The sequence below is a fragment of the Pseudorca crassidens genome, chromosome 4 (genome assembly GCF_039906515.1).
Source record: "Pseudorca crassidens isolate mPseCra1 chromosome 4, mPseCra1.hap1, whole genome shotgun sequence".
In the NCBI taxonomy this organism is placed as follows: domain Eukaryota; kingdom Metazoa; phylum Chordata; class Mammalia; order Artiodactyla; family Delphinidae; genus Pseudorca; species Pseudorca crassidens.
Genome location: NC_090299.1, coordinates 121,743,935 through 121,751,037, shown reverse-complemented (window position 1 = coordinate 121,751,037; position 7,103 = coordinate 121,743,935). Strand labels below are relative to the sequence as shown.

Sequence of the window (7,103 nt, the reverse complement as noted above, 5' to 3'; positions counted from 1 at the left end):
TCTTTGACCATAAATACTATTTATGTTAGCGGTTGTCATATGCCTGGTAGGAAAGACGAAGCAAGTGGAATTATGAAAACACTTAACTGATTTACACTAACTATGGGAGTATATAGTGAGAAATACAACAGGCTATTTATAAAACTCAACATATACTTGAGCTCATAGGCTTGGTATAATTCTTTTGATTTGCAACCTAATTAATAGTAACAGCAAACATCTAAATAGAACTTACAATAAAAGAAGCACCTTAAGGGAAGATCGACCAAAAGAAGAAGAAGAAGGAGAAGGAGGAGAAAGAAGAGGAGGTAGAGGAAGAAGGAGAAAGAAAAAAAAGTAAAAGAACTATATGCTACAGAACAGGTACTATTCTAATTGCTAAACATATATTACATACTTATAACCTATAATGAATTCCATTTTACAGATGAGAAAAGTCAGGCTCAGGGAGCTAAAGTAACTTGCCAAAGATCACATAGCTAAAAAGGGTCAAAACTACGATTCAAATCCAGGCAGTTGAACAGCAGACTACACACTCCTAATGATCATGCTATCCTGCCTCCTGTGTCACCACTTGTCATTTCGTCATTTCATCCTTTATTTACTGAAAAAACACTCCCGAAATCCCCTGACCTTCCTTCAGGGAAGAAGTTGCTAGATCAGGTGTAACATCATTCCAAGTAACTGTTTACCTCATATGCATGTGGCTTTCTCACCAGAATATCATTAACATGAAAAAAGACAACTGACAGTGATGCCTGTACTCTTGAGTCTTAGCTGAACCTTCTATTCCCCATGGCCAAATTCCAACTGAGTTCCAAACGGTAGGAAAATAAAGAGTGATGGCCACTGAAAATAAAATAATTAAGCAGATCAATTCAGAGAGTTCAATGTCCAGCTAACAGACGTTCCATAAAATGAGTACAGAGACAATGAAAGAAAGGAGCAGCTCTTGTTTGGTTCACAGGCCCCCAAAGCCACTACGATAGGGGAGAAGGAGAGAGTGGAAGAGGCACTCTGGTTTTTAGCTTCCTCAGCCCAGAAGTTAGGTTCAGCTTACATTTCACTGGCCAGAGCTAGTTACATGGCCCCAACCTAACTCAGAAGGAGACTGGGAAAAGTCAAGGATCTCATAGGCATTTGGTGAATACAGTCTCTACCACAAGTGCCACTTCATCTCTATAGGAAGACACACATATAAGATTATGTAAGTCACCAGTGGCCTCTCTATGTAGTGAAATTTAAGTAAGTGGAAAGTCACACCCTGAGAAGCCTCCCCAGTGTTATCCTACTACAGATTTCATTTTGGCAGTCCTACATATTTCTGTCAGGCTTTTTGGAGGGAGGTGAAATAGAAGACAATCAATCACCTACAATACCTACTGTTCTCAATTAAATCTAGATTGAAAAAATATCTACTTTTCATCAATACAATGTATATGCGGAAGCTAAACCTTAATTATTATGCTGCCCAAATGAAACCCCATCCCAATAACATGTTCAACAAGCACAAGTTCTCAAGAAGCCTGCCCCTTCGTTCTACTATATCTTGAACATATAACTAGAATTTGACTTTGGGGGTTATCTGTGTAGCCTATCTCAATCAGGGGCAAGTTTGCCCCCATGAAGACATTTGGCACTGTTTGGAGACAGTTTTGCTTGTCACACTGGGGAAAGGATGCTACTGGCATCTAGTGAGTTGAAGCCAGAGATGCTGCTAAACCATGCAGAGAACAGACTCCACAACAAAGAATTATCTGGCCCCAAATATCAATAGCACTGAGGTTGAGAACCCCTGCACCTGATGAAATGCTTAACAACTGGCAATATTATTTCCCTCTTTAATTTTTTTCAGCTGATGACACAGCCTTTAAAATTTATCTTCACTCTCATCTATCGCATATTCATGGGCAAAATTATTCATCCTGTGCAACCAGCTAACATGTTTGTGAGTTATTCTTCTTATCAGATGGGCTGAACCAGGAAATCCACAAACTTCCTCACTACAAAGAGCTAAATTCCAAGTACATTTGGTCTACTCCATTCTGTCAGTTGTTAATTATTTAGTAGCCTCACGTTCCCAAAGACACCAAATATATCTTCTAAAACCATATGGTATTCTCAATAACTTTGGCTTGATTGGAAGATAAATACAATGACGTTTAAATTCTAAAAATTCATTCTCAGCCTGTAATAGCACATATTAACAAATAATGTGGCTTATATAAAACAAGTTTCCTTATTTCCACTTTCAAGACCTTTTTTGTCATCTGGACTTTTGGCAAAACAAAATGTATGGAGTCAAAAGTAGGATAAGAGTACCGATCTCAATTTATGTTAGCAGTTCAGATCCTGAGTTTCAGAATCATGAAGTTAAAACGTATTCCTCCTTGTTTTTACTCAACTCCCTAAAACTATTGGCCTAATATACCAGAACAGCATTTTCCACCCACTAATAATTGGTTTTGAATGTCTACATATAATTTGGCATTTTTAAGAGGTCTACATTTTCCAATTTCCATTGACTTACACATAAAACTTAGATAATTTGAAATAATAGAAAATGGAAATGGCTTTGCCAAATCTTCAAGAGAAAATCCTGATTAGTAAGTAAATAAGCTCAGTGGGCCCTTTCTTTGGAGATAGCAGCTTAAATCAAAGAAAGAAGCATCTGGTCAGAGTCTATTATCACTATCTTATGGTGCTAAACTGGGGATCTAGAGGAGATCTTGGGAGGATCTTATCCTTGAATCCACTCAAAGAGCCACACTACAGCACCCTCAATGCCATCCTTGTATTCCTCCTCTCAGTCTCAATTTACCTGCTTTTGACTGAGAGGAATTTGATAATTTTTACTTTAAACTTATTCTCAGAACTGTTCTCCCTTAGTTTGATCTTTCACAAATTTAATGCAGACATTATAAAGATGCAAGAAATTAATAAAATATTGATATCTCCCTGATTCCATTATTAGCTTCCTGAAATTTAAAGAATTTTTACCACTTCCTTCATTTTAACATCTGGTTAAGGATTTTTCCATATGAATGTGTCACGGAGGCAGGGACAAATTGAGAACACTGGCTCTTGAAAACATGTTTTCATATTTCACAAACAGATTGGATCTATTTGCCTTCCCATCACCAGCATAGCCTCCCTCTACTTCGGAAGATATCCTCTTCAACAACTGGGCACCTTTCCAGCCAATCACACTGGCACCCTGAAACCCAAAACTCAACCCAGAGTCATAGATAGGGTAATATATTGTTAGCAACACTGTCCTTTACCTGTTGCTGGGCAATCATATCACAATTCAGTGATGTCTGTACAAAAGCCTCAGAGCCCAATCAAAAAAATGAGTGATAAACAAAAAAAGTCCCAGGGAAAAAAAAAAGTGGCTGCACTTAAAATTGAAAATTAAATAATTCACTTTAATTTGTTCTTACTGTAATTTCCAAAATTTCTACCATGAGCATAAACCAGTTTGAAGAAACAAGGTTATTGACACAACATACTTACACACAGAACTTGAAATAGAAAAAAAGGAGAAAAACGAATCACAAAATAACTTCTTACATTGAAGTGCTTGGCCAACCATGGATCCTACAGCTAAAACAGGATTATAATATTTCAGTGGAAGCTGGATTCAGGATTGGGGACCACATGGAATCAAGTATGCCACTCTCTGAATACAATTTTGGCAAGTTCACCAGCGACCAAGTCTAACAATCAAGGCTGGGCCCTTATTTTCTACACCACTCAGCTGTTCACCACACAGTGAATCATCTCCTTCTCACTGAAGCACTTCTTCATCAGACACCACACTGTGACTCTCCTTCTCCTCCTATACCTCACTGACCCCCTTCAGTTTTCTTTACTGCCTCTGTGTTCTCTTTCTGACCTCTGAATACTGCAGTGCCCTGGAGCTCAGTCTTAGGGCCACTTCGCTTTTCAATCCACAGTCATTGCCTGTACCAGGCTAAAAGGTGGTCCCCAAAAAGACTTGTCTGCTTTCTAATCCCTGGAAACTGTGGATTTTACTTTATTTTACAAAAGAGTGAATATTACCTTATATTGCCAAAGATGTGATTAAGGATTTTGAGAGGGGTTTATCTTGGATTACCCAGATGAACCCTTAATCCAGTGACAAGTGTCCTTTTAAGAAAGAGTCAGAGATATCCCACAGATAGAAGAGGAGGAAGCAATGTGGCCTTGTAGGCAGAGACTGGAGTGATGCACCTACAAGTCAAGGAGCACTTTACAGGTAGAAGAATCTGGAAAAAACAAAGAACGGATTTTCCCTTAGAGCCCCCAGAGGGGCCAAAGCCCTGCTAGATTTTGTACTTCTAAACTCCAGAACTATGAGCAACAACAATTTCTGTTGTTTAAAGCCACGAAGTTCATGGTTATTTGTTATAGAAGTCCTAGGAAACTAATACATACCCTGAGTGATCTGACCCAGCCCCAGGGCATTAAACCAACATATATTCCCCCAATACTTGGACTTGCACCCCAGATTCATGCATCATCCAATTACACCTCCTCTCAAGTGACTAATAGGCACTTCCAATGTACTATGATCAAACAGAATTCTTAATTCCCACCGCTCCAAAATCTGCTGTCCTCCCAGTGTTTTTAGTGAATGGCACCACCATTCACTTATTGTTTTGGCAGCCAAAGAGATACTACTGAAATGACACCAAATCATGTCACTCTCCTGCTCAGAATCTTCCAGTGGCTTCTCATACTCATAGAATCCAGCTCTTTCATTTGACCTCACCTCCCACTTCTCTCTGACTCACTCACTCCCCTCGGGATACATTGATCTCCTTGATGAATCCACCAGCTTGTATAACTTACTCCCTCACTTCTTTCAAGTCTCTGCAAACACCGTCTAATCCCCCCAGAGGCCTTTCCTGATCACCTTACACTAGAGTGTCACCCTCACCTCTGCTATTCTCTGTCCTTGCTTTGCTTTTCTTCAGAGCACTGATCTCTATACTTCATTATATGTTTTTATGTATTTGCTTATGTAATATTTGTCTTCCCCACTGGAATTACATCACTCTTGCTCCCTGCTACATCTCCAGCACCCACAACAGTAGTACCTGGCTCAAGATGAAGATGTTCTAAAACTTTGTTGCAGGAATGAAGGAATCTAATATTGTACATAAAATGCAAGCATGTTTTAGAAATAGCTTTTATAACTAATCTAATCTATTTTGACTTTAGAAAAATTGCATAAGTATAAGAACAAGATAGCTTTACAGATACCAGGGTCACCCTCCTGGAGCTTCATGGCGCTGTCCAGCCATGGTCACCCCCACCATGCTCTTTGACATGGCCACTGCCAGCGAGCTCTTGGGCCACGTCTCCTTTGAGTTGTTTCCAAACAAATTCCCAAGGACAAGCAGAAAACTTTTGTTCTGAGCACTGGTGAGAAGGAATTTGTTATAAGGGCTCCTGCTTTCAAAGAATTATTCCAGGGTTCATGTTCCAGGGTGGTAACTTCACATGCCATTATAGCACTGGTAGCAAGTCCATCTAAGGGAGAAATTTGATGATGACAATATTATCCTGAAGCATAGGGACCCGGGTATCTTGTCCATAGCAATGCTGTACCCAACATTAATGGTTCCAAGTTTTTCATCTGCACTGCCAAGACAGAGTGGCAAGCATGTGGTCCCTGGCAAGGTGAAAGAAGGCATGAATATTGTGGAAGCTATGGAATGCTATGGGGCTAGGAATGGCAAGACCAGAGAAAACATCACTGTTGCCCACTGTGGACAACTCTAATAAATTTGACTTGCATTTTATCTTAACCACCACACCATTCCTTCTGCAGCTCAGGAGAGCACCCATCATCCCTGTCTGCATGCATCATCCTATAATCTCTGTGTTCTCATGGCACTTCTTTGGGTTCCATATTTGCCTTGTCCCCCTCCAAGTCTTGCTGGACTGCAGAGTTAAGTTTATGATTATGAAATAAAAATTAAACAACAACAACAACAATAAAAGAACAAGATATTTCATAACACCCATCAAACACTCACTGAGGAATATTTTGTATTCCTAAAACACAATCCATTAATCAATCTATATCATCATAGAATAAAATCCAAAATGCTAAAACTTGCAAAAGAAGAAAACTATCCTCAGGCATGTGGAACTATTCAGAAATTGGAAACAGAACTGTATTTTATTTTTTTAAATGTATTTTCAGAGAACTCAATAGAGCTGTTAGATGAATAAACTGAACATATACTCTCAAGTTACAATTTAAAAAAGGTTACTTTTCTGATAATTTTTTTATTGCCTTAACTGAGGAATGGGATTAAAAGACCATTAATCCTACTACTTATTGCCCTTCTCACCACCTCCCCCCAAAAAAAACAGCCAAAGGAAATGTTGTGAAAAGAGACCAGTGGGTAGGGGTGGGGTGGTAACTTGTTATATGAGTTATTACAAAGTGTTAAATTTAAAAAGTGTGATCTCAAAAAAAAAGAGAATTAGCAGGCAGTTCAGTAGAACACAAAAGTAAGACATGAAAAAGATCTTGGTAAACTTATTTTATTTTTTTATATATTACAAAGAAAGCATCATAAACCACTGAGGAATGTGGGTTTATCCACAAAAGTTGCTAGAAAAATTGGCAAAGTACATGGGGAAAAAAATCAAGTTTGCTATTAACCTCACACCAAAATAAATTCTACACAGATATGTTAAATGTAAATAATGAAATCATTTAAAGCACAATGAATATATAGGGGAATTCTTGGCTGATTCTTACACTGGAAAGAAATTTCAAAGCAAAAAAGAATTACAAAACTAAAACAGATGGACAGAAATCACAAAAGGAGAAGTCAATACAATGACTACATAACCGTTTAAAACTCCACTATGTCAAAAATACCACACACAAAAAATTTCAATGCAAATTGGTTATGACACCTGTAAGAAATGTAAAACAATAGTTAATATGGAAATAAATTTTTAAAATAAAAATACTGATGTCTCATTACTAAAAATTTAGACAAAGGACATAAAAAAACAATTCACAGAAGAATAAATGTGTGTAAGATTTTCAACATCACTAGTAGTGAAAT

At 38.1% G+C, this 7,103-nt stretch overlaps 1 pseudogene; it reads left to right on the top strand.

Moving 5' to 3' along the window:
* Positions 1-5,310: 5,310 nt before the first annotated feature.
* LOC137223911 (peptidyl-prolyl cis-trans isomerase A pseudogene) lies at positions 5,311-5,793 on the top strand (annotated as a pseudogene).
* The last annotated feature ends 1,310 nt before the right edge of the window (positions 5,794-7,103 follow it).